Source organism: Vulpes vulpes, chromosome 1 (genome assembly GCF_048418805.1).
Source record: "Vulpes vulpes isolate BD-2025 chromosome 1, VulVul3, whole genome shotgun sequence".
In the NCBI taxonomy this organism is placed as follows: Eukaryota; Metazoa; Chordata; class Mammalia; order Carnivora; family Canidae; genus Vulpes; species Vulpes vulpes.
In genome coordinates, this window is record NC_132780.1 from 175,623,554 (window position 1) to 175,639,480 (window position 15,927).

The 15,927-nt window shown below is 37.6% G+C and overlaps 1 pseudogene; it reads right to left on the reverse strand.

Annotated features, from left to right (window-relative positions):
* Positions 1-515: 515 nt before the first annotated feature.
* LOC112908390 (NADH dehydrogenase [ubiquinone] 1 alpha subcomplex subunit 2 pseudogene) lies at positions 516-814 on the reverse strand (annotated as a pseudogene).
* Positions 815-15,927: the final 15,113 nt, after the last annotated feature.

Sequence of the window (15,927 nt, forward strand, 5' to 3'; positions counted from 1 at the left end):
TGTGGATTTGTCACATATGGCTTTTATTATGTTGAGGTATGTTCACTTAATACCCACTTCAGGGGATCCCTGGGTGGCTCAGTGGTTTAGCAACTGCCTTTGTTCCAGGGCATGATCCTGGAGTCCCGGGATCGAGTCTCACATCAGGGTCCCTGCATGGGGCCTGCTTCTCCCTCTGCCTCTCTCTCATGAATAAATAAAATCTTAAAAAAAAAAAAATACCCACTTCACTGAGGGTGTTTATCATGAATGGATGCTGAATTTTGTCAAGTGCTTTATCTGTATTTATTGAGATGATCATATGATTTTATTTTGGATGAACAAAGTAAAACTTTATTTTTGCCTCAGTGGTTGTGCAACAAAGGTTGGAAAGAAGAATGAGAAAAAGATATCGCGAGATCACATTTTTCAGCACAAGCTTCATAAAGAAAGAAAAGAACATAATTTTCCACATTGTACTCAGTCCAGCAAAGCTCAGGCTGTGATGCTGTTGTGCTTAATCCTTAGTGGAGATTTCAGGCTTTGCAACTTAGCTCATTCTCTAGGACTCTGGTTACCTGATCAGCACTGAAGTTGTTCAAAGAGACATTCTTCTCTTGGCCACATTCATTGTGGATTGGGAACTTGTGCTGCACATTGGAGCACTTGTATATTAGGATGGGCAGGTCTGGGTTTGTCTTCTTCAGCTCCGTATAGGGTTTCTCAGTGAATTCCCTGACACCTTGAATGCCAGGAAAGCACTGACAAAGTGGACACCAATCTCTTGCAGGCCCAGCTAGGCCTGGATCCCTTGACTTGCTGCAGATACCAACATCTCTTCTGGTACCCAACCCTTGATCATATGATTTTTGTCCTCCATTTTGTTAATGAGGTGTATCAGGTTGACTGACTTGTAGATATTAAACCATCCTTGCATCTCTGGAAAAATCTCACTTGATCATGGTAAATCATCCTTTTAATATATTGTTGAGTTTGATTTGCTAATATTTTCTTGAGATCTTTTGCATCTATGTTCATTGGAGATATTGGCCTGTAATTTTTCTTCTTTCATAGTATCTTTATCTAGTTTTGGTATCTGGGTAATGCTGGCCTCATAGAATACATTTGGAGCTGTTCCTTCCTCTTCAATTTTTTTGGGAATAATTTGGGAAGGATAAGTATTGACTCTTTAAATGTTTGGTAGAATTCCCCTGTGAAACCATCTGCTTCTGGACTTGTGTGTGTTTTTTGATTACTGGTTCAACTTCATTACTAGAAATTGGTCTGTTCAAATTTTTTATTTCTTCCTAACTCAGTCTTAAAAGACTATGTGTTCATAAGAGTTTATCTATTTTTGGCGGGAGCCTGGCTCAATTGGTTAAGCATCCTATTCTTGGTTTTGGTTCAGGTCATGATCTTGCAGTCATGGGATCAAGCCCCTCGTTGGGTTCTGTGCTCAGTGTGGAGTCTGCTTCAGATCCTTTCTCCCTCTCCATCCTGCTCACTTTCCCTCTCTTAAATAAACAAACAAACAAACAAACAAACAAACAAAATCTTTTTAAAAAGATTTATCCATTTTTTCCTAGGTGGTCCAATTTGTTGCATGTAATTTTTCATAGTAGTTTCTTACAATCCTTCATATTTCTGTGATGTCAGTCGTAACTTCTCTTTCATTTCTGATTTTATTTATTTGAATTCTTTCTTTTTTTCCTTTCTTTATTTTTAAAAAGATTTTATTTATTCATGAGAGACACAGAAAGAGAGGCAGAGACATAGGCAGAGGGAGAAGCAGGCTCCCTATGGGAGCCTGATGTAGGACTCGATTCCAGGACCCCAGGATCACGACCTGAGCCAAAGGCAGATGCTCAATCACTGAGCTACCCAGGCACCCCTCTTTCTTTTTTTCTTGATGAGTATAGCTAAAGATTTAATGATATCATTTATCTTTCCAAAGAAGCAACTCTTAGTTTCATTGACATTTTCTATTGTTTTTTTCAGTCTCAATTTCATGTATTTCCACTCTGATCTTTACCATTTCTTTTCATTTGCTACTTTAGAGCTTTGTTTGTTCTTCTTTTTCCAGTTGCTCTAGCTATAAGGTTAGATTGTTTATTTGAGATTTTCTTGTTTCTTAACATAAAGCCTATATCACTATAAATTTCCCTCTTAAACGTATTTACTGTGTCCCAAAAATTTTGAACATTTTCATTTGTCTCAAGGTATTTTTAAATTTCCTCTTTGAATTCTTTGCTTACCCATAAGTTGTTCAGTAGCATGTTGTTTAGCCTCCATATGTGTGTGTTTTTTCTTTAGCTTTTTTCTTGTAAATGATTTCTAGTTTTATAGCACTGTGGTTGGGAAAATATGCATGATAGGATTACAGTCTTTTAAATTTATTGAAACTTGTTTTGTAGCTTAACATGTGATCTGTTCTGGAGAATGCTCCATGTGCACTTGAAAGTTTGTATATTCTGCTGTTTTGGGATGGAATGCTCTGTGTATTCATTAAGTCCATATGGTCTAATGTGTCATTCAAAGCCACTGTTTCCTTACAGACTTTCTGTCTGAATAATCTATCCATTGTTCTAAGTGAGATGTTAAAGTCCCCTACTTACAGGTGCCTGGGTAGCTCAGTGGTTGAGTGTCTGCCTTTGGCTCAGGTCATGATCCCGGGGTTCTGGGATCAAGTCCTGCATCAGGCTCCCCTGAGGGAGCCTGCTTCTCTCTCTGCCTCTCTTTCTGTGTCTCTCATCAATAAATAAATAAATAAATAAATAAATAAATAAATAAATAAATAAAAATTTTCAAGTTTGCTACTTTATTATATTACTGTCAATTTCTCCCTTATGACTGTTAATATTTGCTTTACATATTTACGTGCTTCTATGTTGGGTGCATAAACATTTATACTTGTCATATCCTCTTGTTGGATTGATCCTTTTATCATTATGTAATGCCTTTCCTTGTCTCTTGTTACAGCCTTTGTTTTAAAGTCTATTTTGTCTGAGTTAAGCATTGTTAACCCAGCTTTTCTTTTGTTTCCATTTGCATGGGACATCTTTTTCCATCCCTTCACTTTTGGTCTGTATATGTCTTTAGGTCTGAAGTGAGTCTTCTGTAGGCAGCATAGAACGGGTCTTGTTTTTTTATCCATTTAGTCACCCTATGTCTTTTGATTGAAGCATTTATTCCATTTTCATCTAAAATAACTATTGATAGGTATGAATTTATTGCTATTTTTTTCATTGTTTTCTGGTTGTTTTGTGGGTCTCCTGTGTTCCTTTTTCTTCTCCTGCTCTTTTCCTTGTGATTTGACGACTTTCTTTAGTGTTATGCTTGGATTTTTTCTCTTTATTTTTTGTGTATCTATTATAAGTTTTTGATTTGTGATTACCATGAGGTTGACATGTAACAGACTATATACAGTCTATTTTAAGATATGGTGGCTTAAGTGTGAACACATTCTAAAAACACTCCATTTTTTATTACACTTCCCTCTGACAATTTATATATTTGATGCTATATATTATACCCTTTTATTTTGTGTATCCCTTAACTAATTATTATAGATGTAATTGATTTTATATAACCTTTATATTAGCTTTATAAGTGATTGCTTTACTACCTTTACTACATGTTTGCTTTTAGCAGTGAAATTTTTTATCTCATAATTTTCTTCTACTTAGAGCCTTTTCTTTTCTGCTTAAATTAGTCCCTTTAACGTTTCTTGTAAGGCTACTTTAGTGATAATAAATGCCTTCAACTTTTGTCTCAAAAAATATTTATCTCTCTCTCTTTCAATTCTGAATGATAACCTTGCTGGGTAGAGTGTTTTTGGCTATAATTTTTTCCCTTTTAGCACTTGGAATATATCATGCCAATCCTTTTTGCCTGCAAATTTTCTGCTGAAGAAAGAACTGATAATTTTATGGGGTGTTCCTTTGTTGCTTTTCTCTTTCTACTTTTAAGATTATCTCTTTGTCTTTAATTTTTGACATTTTAATTATTATGTGTTTTGATGTGGACTAGTTTTGGGTTCATCATGTTTAGAGCTGTCTGTGCTTTCTACACCTGTCTGTGTCTTTCCCCAGCTTAGGGAAGTTTTCAGCTATCATTTATTGAAATAAGTTTTCTGCCCCCCCTTCTCCTTCTTGGACCCCTATAATGTAAATGATAGTATGCTTGATGTTTTACCAGAGGTCCCCTAACCTATCCTCATTTTTAAAAAATTTATTTTTCTTTTTGTTGCTCAGCTTGGATGATTTCCACTACTATGCCTACAAGATTGCTCTTCTATTATTCTGCATCCTGTAATGCGCTATTGATTCCCTCTAGTCTATTTCTCATTTCCATTATTTTATTCTTCAGCTCCACACCCTGACCCTGTTGCTTCAATGCCCATCTGCAACCATTAAAGGTGTGCTGCTTAGTAGGCTTAGCTTCCCTTCCCCAGGGCAGCAGTTGCTTTGGAAGGCCACTGTTCCTGACCAAGACAGCCCACTGGATGTGACAGGACAGGATCTGCTTTGGAGAAATGTGTTGGGCTGTATGGGGCCACTAAGGATCACTATGGTGGGGGTGAGAAATGCTAGCAAGGTAGATGGAGTGTCAGAACTGGGACCTGCCAGTGTGGGGTGAGTTAGACTGAAAGAAGACAAGAAAAATGACACCTGCCAGCAATTCTGTATATATAGATCCCTGTCCTCCTGCACACTTCTTGAAATTATCAATACATTTCCTTTGTGTATGGCCCAGGCACTTTTCAAAGTGCTGCCTTTGTGATGGTTCTCAGAGTGAATGTGATTGTGTGCAGGCCCTTTAAGAGAAGAGTCCTCATTTTCCTATAGCTCTCTCACTTTCTTGGAGTTAAGCCTCACTAATACTCAAAACTCTCAGAGTTGGGATCCCTGGGTGGCACAGCGGTTTGGCGCCTGCCTTTGGCCCAGGGCGCGATCCTGGAGACCCGGGATCAAATCCCACATCAGGCTCCCGGTGCGTGGAGCCTGCTTCTCCCTCTGCCTGTGTCTCTGCCTCTCTCTCTCTCTCTCTCTCTCTGTGTGACTATCATAAATAAATAAAAATTAAAAAAAAAAAAACTCTCAGAGTTAAGTCCTGCCAGTATTCAAAACCAGACATTATAGGTGTCTGTTTTCCTAGTGAAAATCCTTGGGGCAGAAGTTGCTCGATATGGGGCTTGACACCCTTCTTTGTTGGGGAGAACCTCCGTGTCTATGATACTCTTTTTTGCTTGTGGATTGACTCTAGGCGCTTTCCAAATTGCTGTTTCTTCAAGTAGCAAGACTGCATGTGTGAGCCCTCTGCGGGGGACTCTCAGCACTTTGGAACCCCCAGATGTCAGCACAATGGTTTCTTAAGCCAGATGTCCTGGGAGCTTTTCTCTGGTGCAGACTCAGGAAGAAGCCGGGGTGTCCTGTGTAGGGCACCAACCCCTTGCTCCTCCAAGAGAAGCACCTGTCTGGTGAGATTCCTCTCTATTGTGTGTCACCATGCTGGGGTGGGTTTTTTTGTAGGACCTTGTTTGTGTCTCTCCTACCTGTCTGGATGTCCTTTTACCCTTTGTTATGGAAAGCAGTTACTCTAGTTTTCAGATCTCTTTCAGAGGGAAATTATTCATATATGGCTGTAGATTTGGTGTGTACGTGGGAGGAGTTGGGTTCAGGATCTTTTATGCCACTATCTTTGCACATTCTTTCCCAAGAAAAGTAGATTTTTTTAAGTGTCAGACTAAAAAACTTAAGAAGCTATGCTATTTCTATGTCAGGAAACTCAACTCTGTTATTTTCTACCTCTTCATATCCGTGCCCAGGTAACTAACTTTTAAAAAGGATTCTCTCCAAGGAAGATGATTAAAAAATAGTCTCGTGATCTTCTTGAGTGAAAGGATGCAGGAAAATAGACTTAAAATAGTTCATAGTTATTCTGAAAGAAACTGAATTAAGGGTAACTTGTATTGTTTTTGCTTCCACAATTTCTTTCACATCATTACCCTGAAAATTCATTTTCCCTCTTGTTATCAAACATCTTTATAGAGAAGGAAAGTTAAACTGGGAAAGGAAATTGTCAGCTAATTTTAAGACTCTCTGGGTCTAATTCCATGACTCGATTGCAGTTTCAAAATTCATATACTACATGTTTTACATAGGCTAACACGATAGCTATCAAAAAAAAAAAGTGGTTAACTATTGCATAGCATATAAATAATGGAGAACAAAAATGCAATAGGTGAAAAACACAAGATCTGAATTTTTTTAAACTTTTGAGGATTTTTCTGAAAACCTGGATGAAACTCTATTCAATGGTATAGCCAAAAAGCATAATGAAAAGTAGAGAAGTTCTACATTATTGTGCTTTTTCTTTACCTTTTTTATGAAATATATATACAGAAGTGGTTGATATAACATATATGTGCCCTTGAATAAATAATTATAAAGTGAATATCCAACTAACCCCTGTCCAGGTACATTATTCTTTTTTTTTTTTAAGATTTATTTATTTGAGCAGTGGTGGGGGGTGGGTTTGGGTGTGGGGAGGTGTAGAGGGAGAGGAAGAGAGAGAATTGGGAGTACACTCCCTGCTGCACACAGATTGTGACCTGGGGCTTGATCCTACAACCCTGAACCATGATCCCAGCTGAAATCAAGAGTTGATGTTCAAACCATGAAGCCATCCTAGGGCCCACAGGTACATTAAAGATTTTTAATTAAGAGGCCATTGACACTTTCGTGAGCTTCAGGAAATTTGTGAGTTCTCGAGTTCTCTGAAATCATATGCAACTTAGGGATTTTATGTATTTTTCTGGAGGAAAGAGTAGAACTTCTCACAGAATCTTTGAGAGTTCCCTTCAAATTGTAAGGACTGTTTAGAGCAATTGGACTAAGATGGTTCTGTGACTTAGTAATTGCATAGTCTAAGGCTGGTCTCTTACACACTCTGAATATGAAATGTATAAACTGAAATGACAAAAGTTCATTTTCTTGTGAGGCTGTTGTAAGGAACAGCTCATTTGTTATCTGTGAAACAACTTTGTAAACCCTAAAGTACTCTTCCAAATGTTAATTATATCTCTGTGAATAACTGAAAATTTTCTTAGTAAGATCTTTGCAATATCTAAAGAACTGCATAATTGCTTTTGTTGATTAAAGCTGGTTGAAAAGCCCTAGACTATCATTATAACAGCTAGTCTGGCAACACTCCAAATCCAGACTAGACCACCATCTACTCTTCCCATGCTGCTCCTGGACTACTGAACAATGTCTGAAGAAAGTCACTTAACATGGCAGATTGGTTTCACCTTATATTCATGATTATAACCTTCAAATGAATATTCACACTTCCCAATAATGAGCTGAAAATTGTTATTAAGCATACTTTTCTACTCTCCTAGGTGACTATTTCCTATTATCCTCTCTCCAAGATTACTCAGGGCTCTACTGCAACCATGACAAAATAATAACTGGGCTTCCTGTCACAAACAGCCTGAAAACTGGACAAAATCTGTAAAGCAATTGTATTCAGACATTGGAAAACAAAGAGTGTGATACCTGAGAGAAAAGAAACATGAAATTGATTGCCCCAACTTTTTGCTTGGAGGAATTTTTCCAGATCATGAGAAAATAAACTCAAATAGAGTTTGGAGACCCAGTGGAGTTGAAGAGATGGAGTGCAGCATTCCCAGAGGCTGAAGGAAATGGAATTTGAAAGGTAGAAGAATTTGAAAGGTGGAAGCTAAGGGGGAAAAATAGAGCTCCATGAATCTGAGTCTGAGCAAAGAATGACTAGAGAGCTGTAAGCTAAATAATTCCCAGAATTCACAGAAAATGAGCGGACATTGGATCTCTGGCCAGCCAGAGTACAGAGAATTTTCTGTGAAAACCTCAACAGCCATAACTTAGGAGTAAGGGACAAATTCTCCTTGGAGTGAAGACTACTCTAGGCTCATTCTAGTAAAGCTTAAAAATAGTCCTCAAAGAAATCAAAGTGATCCACAAATGATTTTACTGTCTGAAAAAGAACAAAGAAATCTCAGCACTACTTCAAGGGAGACAACAAAATTCAGACACTCAACAAGGATAACATTTACACTGTTCAACATTCAAAAAATTCATAAACGCTAAAATATTCAACTCATTTGCTCTTAAGACTTTAGGAAAAAGAGGGATGCCTGGTGGCTCAGCAGTTTAGCACCTTCCTTTGGCGCAGGGCCTGATCCTGGAGTCCCGGGATCGAGTCCCACATCAGGCTCCTCACATGGAGCCTGCTTCTCCCTCTGCCTGTGTCCCTGCCTCTCTCTCTCTGTCTCTCTCTCTCTCTGTCTCTCATGAATAAATAAATAAAATCTTAAAAAAAAAAAGACTTTAGGAAAAAGAAAATATATACTCACCTCTATAAAAGTATGGTGGTTCCTGATATCTTAAAGTCACTCAGTCATACGAATGAAGTCTGCAACATTCTTTTTTTTAAAATTCCAGTATGATTAACATATATTGTTATATTAGTTTCAGGTGTACAACATAGTGATTCAACAACTCTGTACATTATTCAGTGCTCATCATGATAAGCGTACTCTTCGTTTCCTTTGCCTATTTCACCCACCATCCCCACCCACCTCCCCTCTGGAAACTACCAGTTTGTTCTCTATAGTTGAGTCTATTTTGTTTGTTCTTTTTTTTCTATTTTGTTTCTCAGATTTCCACATATGAGTGAAATCATATGGTACTTTTCTTTCTCTGAGTGACTTATTTCTTTTATTTTTTTATTTATTTTTTATTTATTTATGATAGTCACACAGAGAGAGAGAGAGAGGCAGAGACACAGGCAGAGGGAGAAGCAGACTCCATGCACCGGGAGCCCGATGTGGGATTCGATCCCGGGTCTCCAGGATCGCGCCCTGGGCCAAAGACAGGCGCTAAACCGCTGCACCACCCACGGATCCCCCCCGCCTTTTTTAAAAATCTTTTTTATTTGAGTGACTTATTTCACTTAGCGTTATACCCTCTAAATCCATGTATGTTGTTACAAATGGCAACATTTCATTCTTTTTTTTTTTTATGGCTGAGTAATATTCATAGACACACACACCACCCCATTTTTATCAATTCATCTGTTGATGAACACTTGGGTTTCTTCCATACCTTGGCTAACACAGGGGTGCATTTTTCTTTTTGAATTAGTGTTTTTGTTTTCTATGGGTAAATACCCAGTTATGGAATTACTGGATCATAGGGTAATTATTGTATTCAATTTTTTTAGGAACCTCCATACTGTTTTCCACAGTGGCTGCACCAGTTTGTATTCTCCAAAACAGTGCATGAGGGTTCCCCTTTCTCCACATTCTCGCCAACACTTGTATTGTGTTTTGATTTTAGACATTCTAGCAGTAGCAAGGTAACATCTCATTGTGGTTTTGATTTGCATTTCCGTGATGATTTGTGCTGTTGAGCATCTTGTCATGTGTCTGTTGGTCATCTGTATGTCGTTTTTGGAGAAATGTCTGATCATGTTTTCTGCCCATTTTTAAATTGGACTAATTGTTTTTTGGCTGTTGAGTTGTGGGAGGAAGTTCTTTATATATTTTGGATATTAACCCCTTATCAGATATATCATTTGCAAATATTTTCTCCCATTTTGTGGATGGTCTTTTGTTTTGATGATGGTTTCCTTCACTTGTGCTTTTTATTTCAGTGTAGTCCCAATAGTTTAATTTTGCTTTTATTTCCCTTGCCAAAGGAGACATACCTAGAAAAACCTTTCTATAGTGATGTCAAAGAGATTACTGCCTACATTTTCTTCTAGGAATTTTATGGTTTCAGGTCTCACATTTAGGTCTTTAATCCATTTTGAGTTAAGTTTTGTGCACATAAAAAAGTCCATTTTTATTCTTTTGCATATAGTGTCCTGTTTTCCCGACACCATTTGTTGAAGAGACTATCTTTTTCCTGTTGCATATCCTTGCCTCCTTTGTCATAGATTAGTTGACCACAGAAGCATAGGTTTATTTCTGGGCTCTCTATTTTGTTCCATTGATCTATGTGTCTGTTTTTGTGCCTAGTACCATACTATATTACTACACCTTTGTAGTATATCTTGAAATCTGGGATTGTGATAGCTCCAGTTTTGTTCTTCTCTTTCAAGATTGCTTTGTCTATTTGGGGTCTTTTGTGGTTCCATACAAATTTTTATTACCTGTTTTAGTTCTGTGAAAAATGCTAATGGTATTTTGATAGAGATTGCATTAAATCTGTAGATTGTTTTGGATAGTATGGACATTTTAACAGTATTTATTCTTCTAATCTATGAGCATGGAATGTCTTTCCATTTGTTTGTGTCATCCTCAATTTCTTTCATCGGTGTTTTATGATTTCCATAGTATGAGTCTTTCACCTCCCTAGTTAGCTTTATTCCTAGATATTTTTTTTTTGGTGCAATTATAAATGGGATTGTTTTCTTAATTTCTCTTTCTGCTATTTCACTATTAGTGTATAGAAATGCAACAGATTTCTGTATATTGATTTTGTATCCTACATGTTTACTGAACTCATAAGTTCTGGTATTTTTCTGGTGCTTTTTAGTTTTTTTTATATATAGTATCATGTCATCTGCAAATAGTGAAAGTTTTACTTCTTCCTTACCAATTTGGATGATTTTTATTTCTTTTTCTTGTCTGATTGCTGTGGTTAGGTCTTCCAATACTATTTTTTTTTTAATTTTTATTTATTTACGAGAGTCACAGAGAGAGAGAGAGGCAGAGACACAGGCAGAGAGAGAAGCAGGCTCCATGCACCGGGAGCCCGATGTGGGATTCGATCCCGGGTCTCCAGGATCGCGCCCTGAGCCAAAGGCAAGCGCTAAACCGCTGCGCCACCCAGGGATCCCCCAATACTATTTTGAATAAAAGTGATGAGAGTGGACATCCTTGTCTCATTTCTGATCTTAGGGGAAAACTCTTATTTTTTCTCCATTGAGTGTGATATTAGCTGTGAGTTTTTAAATCCACAACATCCTTGAAGATAATCCTTTAACTTTGAGATAAAAACATTTAATAAACTGGAGCTCAGCTCTTCTAGTATTACTTCCATCACAATTGGTCAGCTCTATTTATTTATGTTAAATTAAATCCACTACTGTATGTAGATTTCTGCTCTGATATTCTGATACTTAAAGTCTTTTCTTGTTAAACAAAATTAACAGTTCTCATGCTATCTTTTTCTCAAGGTAAATATATCCAATTCCTACCATTATTTTTTTCTGACAAGATTCTCTGGAGGCACTCTCTAGGTCTCCCATGTTTCTTTTTAAATTGCTGCCATGTTAAAACTAGAAAAAATTAGTTCTAAAGGACCAGAAGTCCAATAAGTCATGGGAATGTGAAATATATTTTCATACTTGATTTTTTCAATAATAGTAGTGATAAGGGTAATAATAATATCTAAAATTTAATGATCCTTTTATTTATATCAGTCATATGCTAAATGCTTTATAAGTATTACTACATTTTATGCTCAACTCTGTGAGGTAGATGCTATTACTATCTATGTTTTATAAATGAGAAATTTGAATTGTTGATTTACAAATGAACTAGTACCACTGTAATAGTGTATAATACACTACTAAAAATTTTAGTGATTGAAGACAACACTTCTTAATTATCACACATCCACAGCTTGTCTGGAGTTAGGCTGATCTAGGTTGGGCCCAGTTGGATAACTGTATATATTACTGAAAGATTGGTTCAGGCAATTTTGTTCCATTTGCCTCTGATTCTTCTCCTGGGACCAAAGAATTCCCAGGATATGTTCTTCTAATGGCAGTGATACAGATTCAAGAGGAAAAGGAGAAATTTGGGGTCTCTTAAGTCCTTGGCTCTGAATTTGGCACATTTCTCACTTCCACACATCCCATTGGGCAAAGCAAGTCCTAGAACTAAGCTCCGAGTCAAAGGGGGAGGAAGCATACAAGTCTGTGTTAAGAGTGTACATGTCAGGAGAGTGAAGAATTAGAACCAATAATTCAGTAAGCACAAAAGGCTAAATAATATTTTTAAAGGCATACCTATTGAATTTGGCTGAATGTAGCAGAAAACCTAAATAACAATGGCTTAATGAGGTAGAGTTTCATTTTCTCTGATGTAATGGGAAGTCCAGAGGTAGCTAGTCAAAAAGACTGATATGAATGCTCTATAATATCACCAAGGACTCAGGCTCCTTTGTAAATTTTTGTAGTCCTCATCTTCATGTTCACAATAAGGCTGGAATTTCAGCTAGTACATTCTCATTTCAAGCACAGTGAAAAGAGGAGATAGAAAGATAGAAAAGATAGAAAGATAGAAAGGGTTTTCTCTGACATCTTATCCAGTGGTTCCACTTAAATCTCACTGGCCAGGACCATATCACATGTTTCCACCCCTAGCTGAAAGAGGGTGTGAGATCTTTTTCTTTCTTTTTCTTTTTCTTTCTTTCTTTCTTTCTTTCTTTCTTTCTTTCTTTCTTTCTTTCCTTTTCTTTTTTTTTTCTGGCACAGATCATTATCATTCACAACACAACCACACAATCAGGTTTAGTAAGAAAGAAGAGAAAATTGATATTAGATGGGCAATTAGCATCAGACAGACACATTAGGAAATGTTTGTGCCAGGATTTGCCTATTCATCTAAAATTATACTTAACATAATGACATTATTCTTAGCATTTAAAAATATTTAATATTCTAATTTATAAGTAATATACGCTCATGAAGAACATTTTGGTAGCTATCCTAAAGTATAAAGAAGAAAATAGCTATGATCTTATTGCCTAGATATCACCACTTAAAATTTTCCTATTTCACTTTCCTTTTGGTTGTTTTACCTTGTCTATTTACAGTTTCCAAATTGGGCTCATTCTCTACATATAGGTAGCCCCTCTCCCCATTATTTTTTTCCTTCATTTTGTTTCATAGACAATATATACTCATTATAGAAAATCTAGAAATACTAAAAAAGTATAAAAAAATAAAAATAATAACTTAGCCATCTCAAATAATAAAGAAAATAAAATGAATAATAACTTACCCTTACTCAGATCCAAACACTGCTAAGAATACTGGTACATGATTTAGACACTTTATATATATATATATATATATAATATATGCATATATATGAATATAATCGAAGTCATGCTGTATATACATTTTGCATTTAGCTTTTAAAAACATTAGACAAAAAAAGACAAAAAATAAATAAAAAGTAAAAACATTAGACAAATAGTTAAGGTTTTTGTTCACATTATTTTTAATATCTGCCTAATATTCACTTTGTCAACATTCCTTAAATATCAAGTGTTTAGATTTCCAACGTTTTGCTATTATAACTTGCTACTCTGCACATCTATTTTTGCACAAGCTTCATCCATATTCTAGGAGAATTTTCTAGAAGGGGAAAATAAATAAAATCCTTTTTTACTATAACTTGTGCATTCTTGTGTTTATTCATTTCCTAGTATTCTAAGAATATCTTTAAGCAAAATATATTCTGTACAGTTGACCCTTGAACAACATGTGTTTGAACTGCGCAGGTCCACTTTTACGTGTATTTTATTTTATTTATTTTTATTTTTTTACATGTATTTTAAAAATAAATATACAGCATTGAAAATGTCTTTTCCTTGTGATTTTCTTTTTTCTCTAAATTTATTAGAATACAGAATATTATACATACAACATAGAAAATATGTGCTAATCAACTCTTTATATTATCGGTAAGCTTCAAGTCAACAGTAGGCTATGAGTAATTATGTTTTTGGGGGAGTCACATACCATTTTTCCACGTGGAGGTGAGGGCTAGGGGAACAGGCAGGTAGGTGTCAGAGCACCTAACCCCCAGGATGTTCAAGGGTCAACTGTATTCCTTTACTGTTTGAAAAAATTACTGGCAGTAGCCTGTTTAAAAATAAAACTTTGTTGACACTGGTTTCTGGTATAGAGTTAATCCTGTCTTGTACTTCAGGTCAGTAGGCGGGCCTAATCAACCTTAATGTTAAGAAACAAAACCCCATCATCCCAACTCCAGTCCTGGGTGTGGTCCTTATCATGAACTTCCTGAATGTGGTTTTCTCTTCTGGCATCTTACACCACCCTGTTACAGACTTCTTTTGAACAGGACATGAAATTAAACTGTGATCCTGTGGGACCCAGGAAATCTAACAAAAATCCCCTACCCCTGGACAAGCAGAGCAGGACTAACTCCATTTTGTGCTACACCTGCCATCTCGTGTAAACCAGCACCCCCCCCCCCCACGACCTGCCTATTGTTTAAGGCACTCCCTCACCCTAGTTTAGCTATTAAGCACACCCTTATCAGAAACCAGAACACTTAGGAATGCAGGACGTCTGACCTTTAACCAGCCAAGGAATGAAAACCCCTCTTTTGCCTGCCAAACCTGCGTGCCAATTCTAACCAGAATAATAGGCTAGTTCAAATGGTCACTATAGGGTGAATCGTGATTCAATTGGCCACCAGCGTGTGGACCGACATGACTGTGCAACTTTCTGCGTATGTTACAATCTCATTGGCCACTGGCCCCTATAACACTGCTGTGCTTCTTAGTCTCGGGGTCCAAGTCCCTGCTCTGCTGTATGGAGTATACTTGGACCCAAGCTCAAGCTTGTAAATAAACCCTCATGTGCTTGCATCGGTGTCGGCTCCTTGGTGGTTTCTCGGATTCGCAATCTTGGGCACAACAATCCTTTTTGCTTTTGGTTTTTAAAACTAGTTACTTTTATATAAACTCCATACAACAATACAACCTCTCGATTTTCTCATCCTCTCCAAACTGGCTCCTGCCTCCGCCTTGGCTCCCTTTTAGAGGCCATATAGGTTCCCACACTAGTAACTGTTAACCTTGAAAATAGAGAGCTCTGCATTAGTTTGCCCGCAAAGCGAGTTTACTGAGGAATAACAGACAATTGCAATTTAGGACAAGAGAGTTACACAAAACCAAAGGCAAATACAACAAAGACAAGGAACACTATTTTCTTGAGAAGAAAGAGGAAGGTAGAAGGATTTTTTTTTTTTTTTTTCAGTAAATGTCCTTTGGAGAGGGGCACCTGGGTGGCTCAGTCCATTAAGCGCCTGCCTTCAGCTGGGCTTGTGATCCCAGGGTCCTGGGATGGAGCCCCACAACGGGCTCCCTGCTCAGCCTGGAGCCCGCTTCTCCCTCTGCCTCTGCCTGCCTTTCTCTCTGTGAAATAGATAAAGTCTTCAAAAAAAAAAAAAAAGTCCATTTGAGAAAAGCAAGAGTCCAGGGGGATGAGGATTTCTCATTGGCTGAGTTACAGGGGTATTCAATTTCTCATAGGTTACAATGTACACCTTCCCTGTTCAGGCTGTAATTGACGATTCTTTCCTTTTGAAGATTCTTCCTATAATTTAACGGTGGAGTGGGAGGGGCTTCCCCTTGCAGGCACCCCTTCCAGCCTCCCAAGTCTGCTTTTAGGGAGATTTCTCTTCATTAATTTTCACCCAAGTAAATACTCTTAAGAAACCTCGTGTTTGACACCCTTAACCACTAAGGTGTAGTGAGCCTGCTTTTCTCTACCAGGTTTGGGACCTTCTATATATTTTGTTCGTTTCTGTTTTAAAAATTGTTGCTCAGGGCAGTCCGGGTGGCTCAGCCCGGGGCGTGATCCTGGAGACCCTGGATCGAGTCCCACGTCAGTCTCCCTGCATGGAGCCTGCTTCTCCCTCTGCCTGTGTCTCTGCCTCTCTCTCTCTCTCTCTCTCTGTATCTCTCATGAATAAATAAATAAAATCTTTAAAAAAAAAATTGTTGCCCATCCCTTCGGCAGTCTCTGGCGTCTGGGCGCAGCCACGCCTCCCCACGTTGGCTCCGCCCACACAGGCCCCCTGGGTTGGGCCCCGGCGTTCTGTCTCCACGGTTACTGGGCCCACGC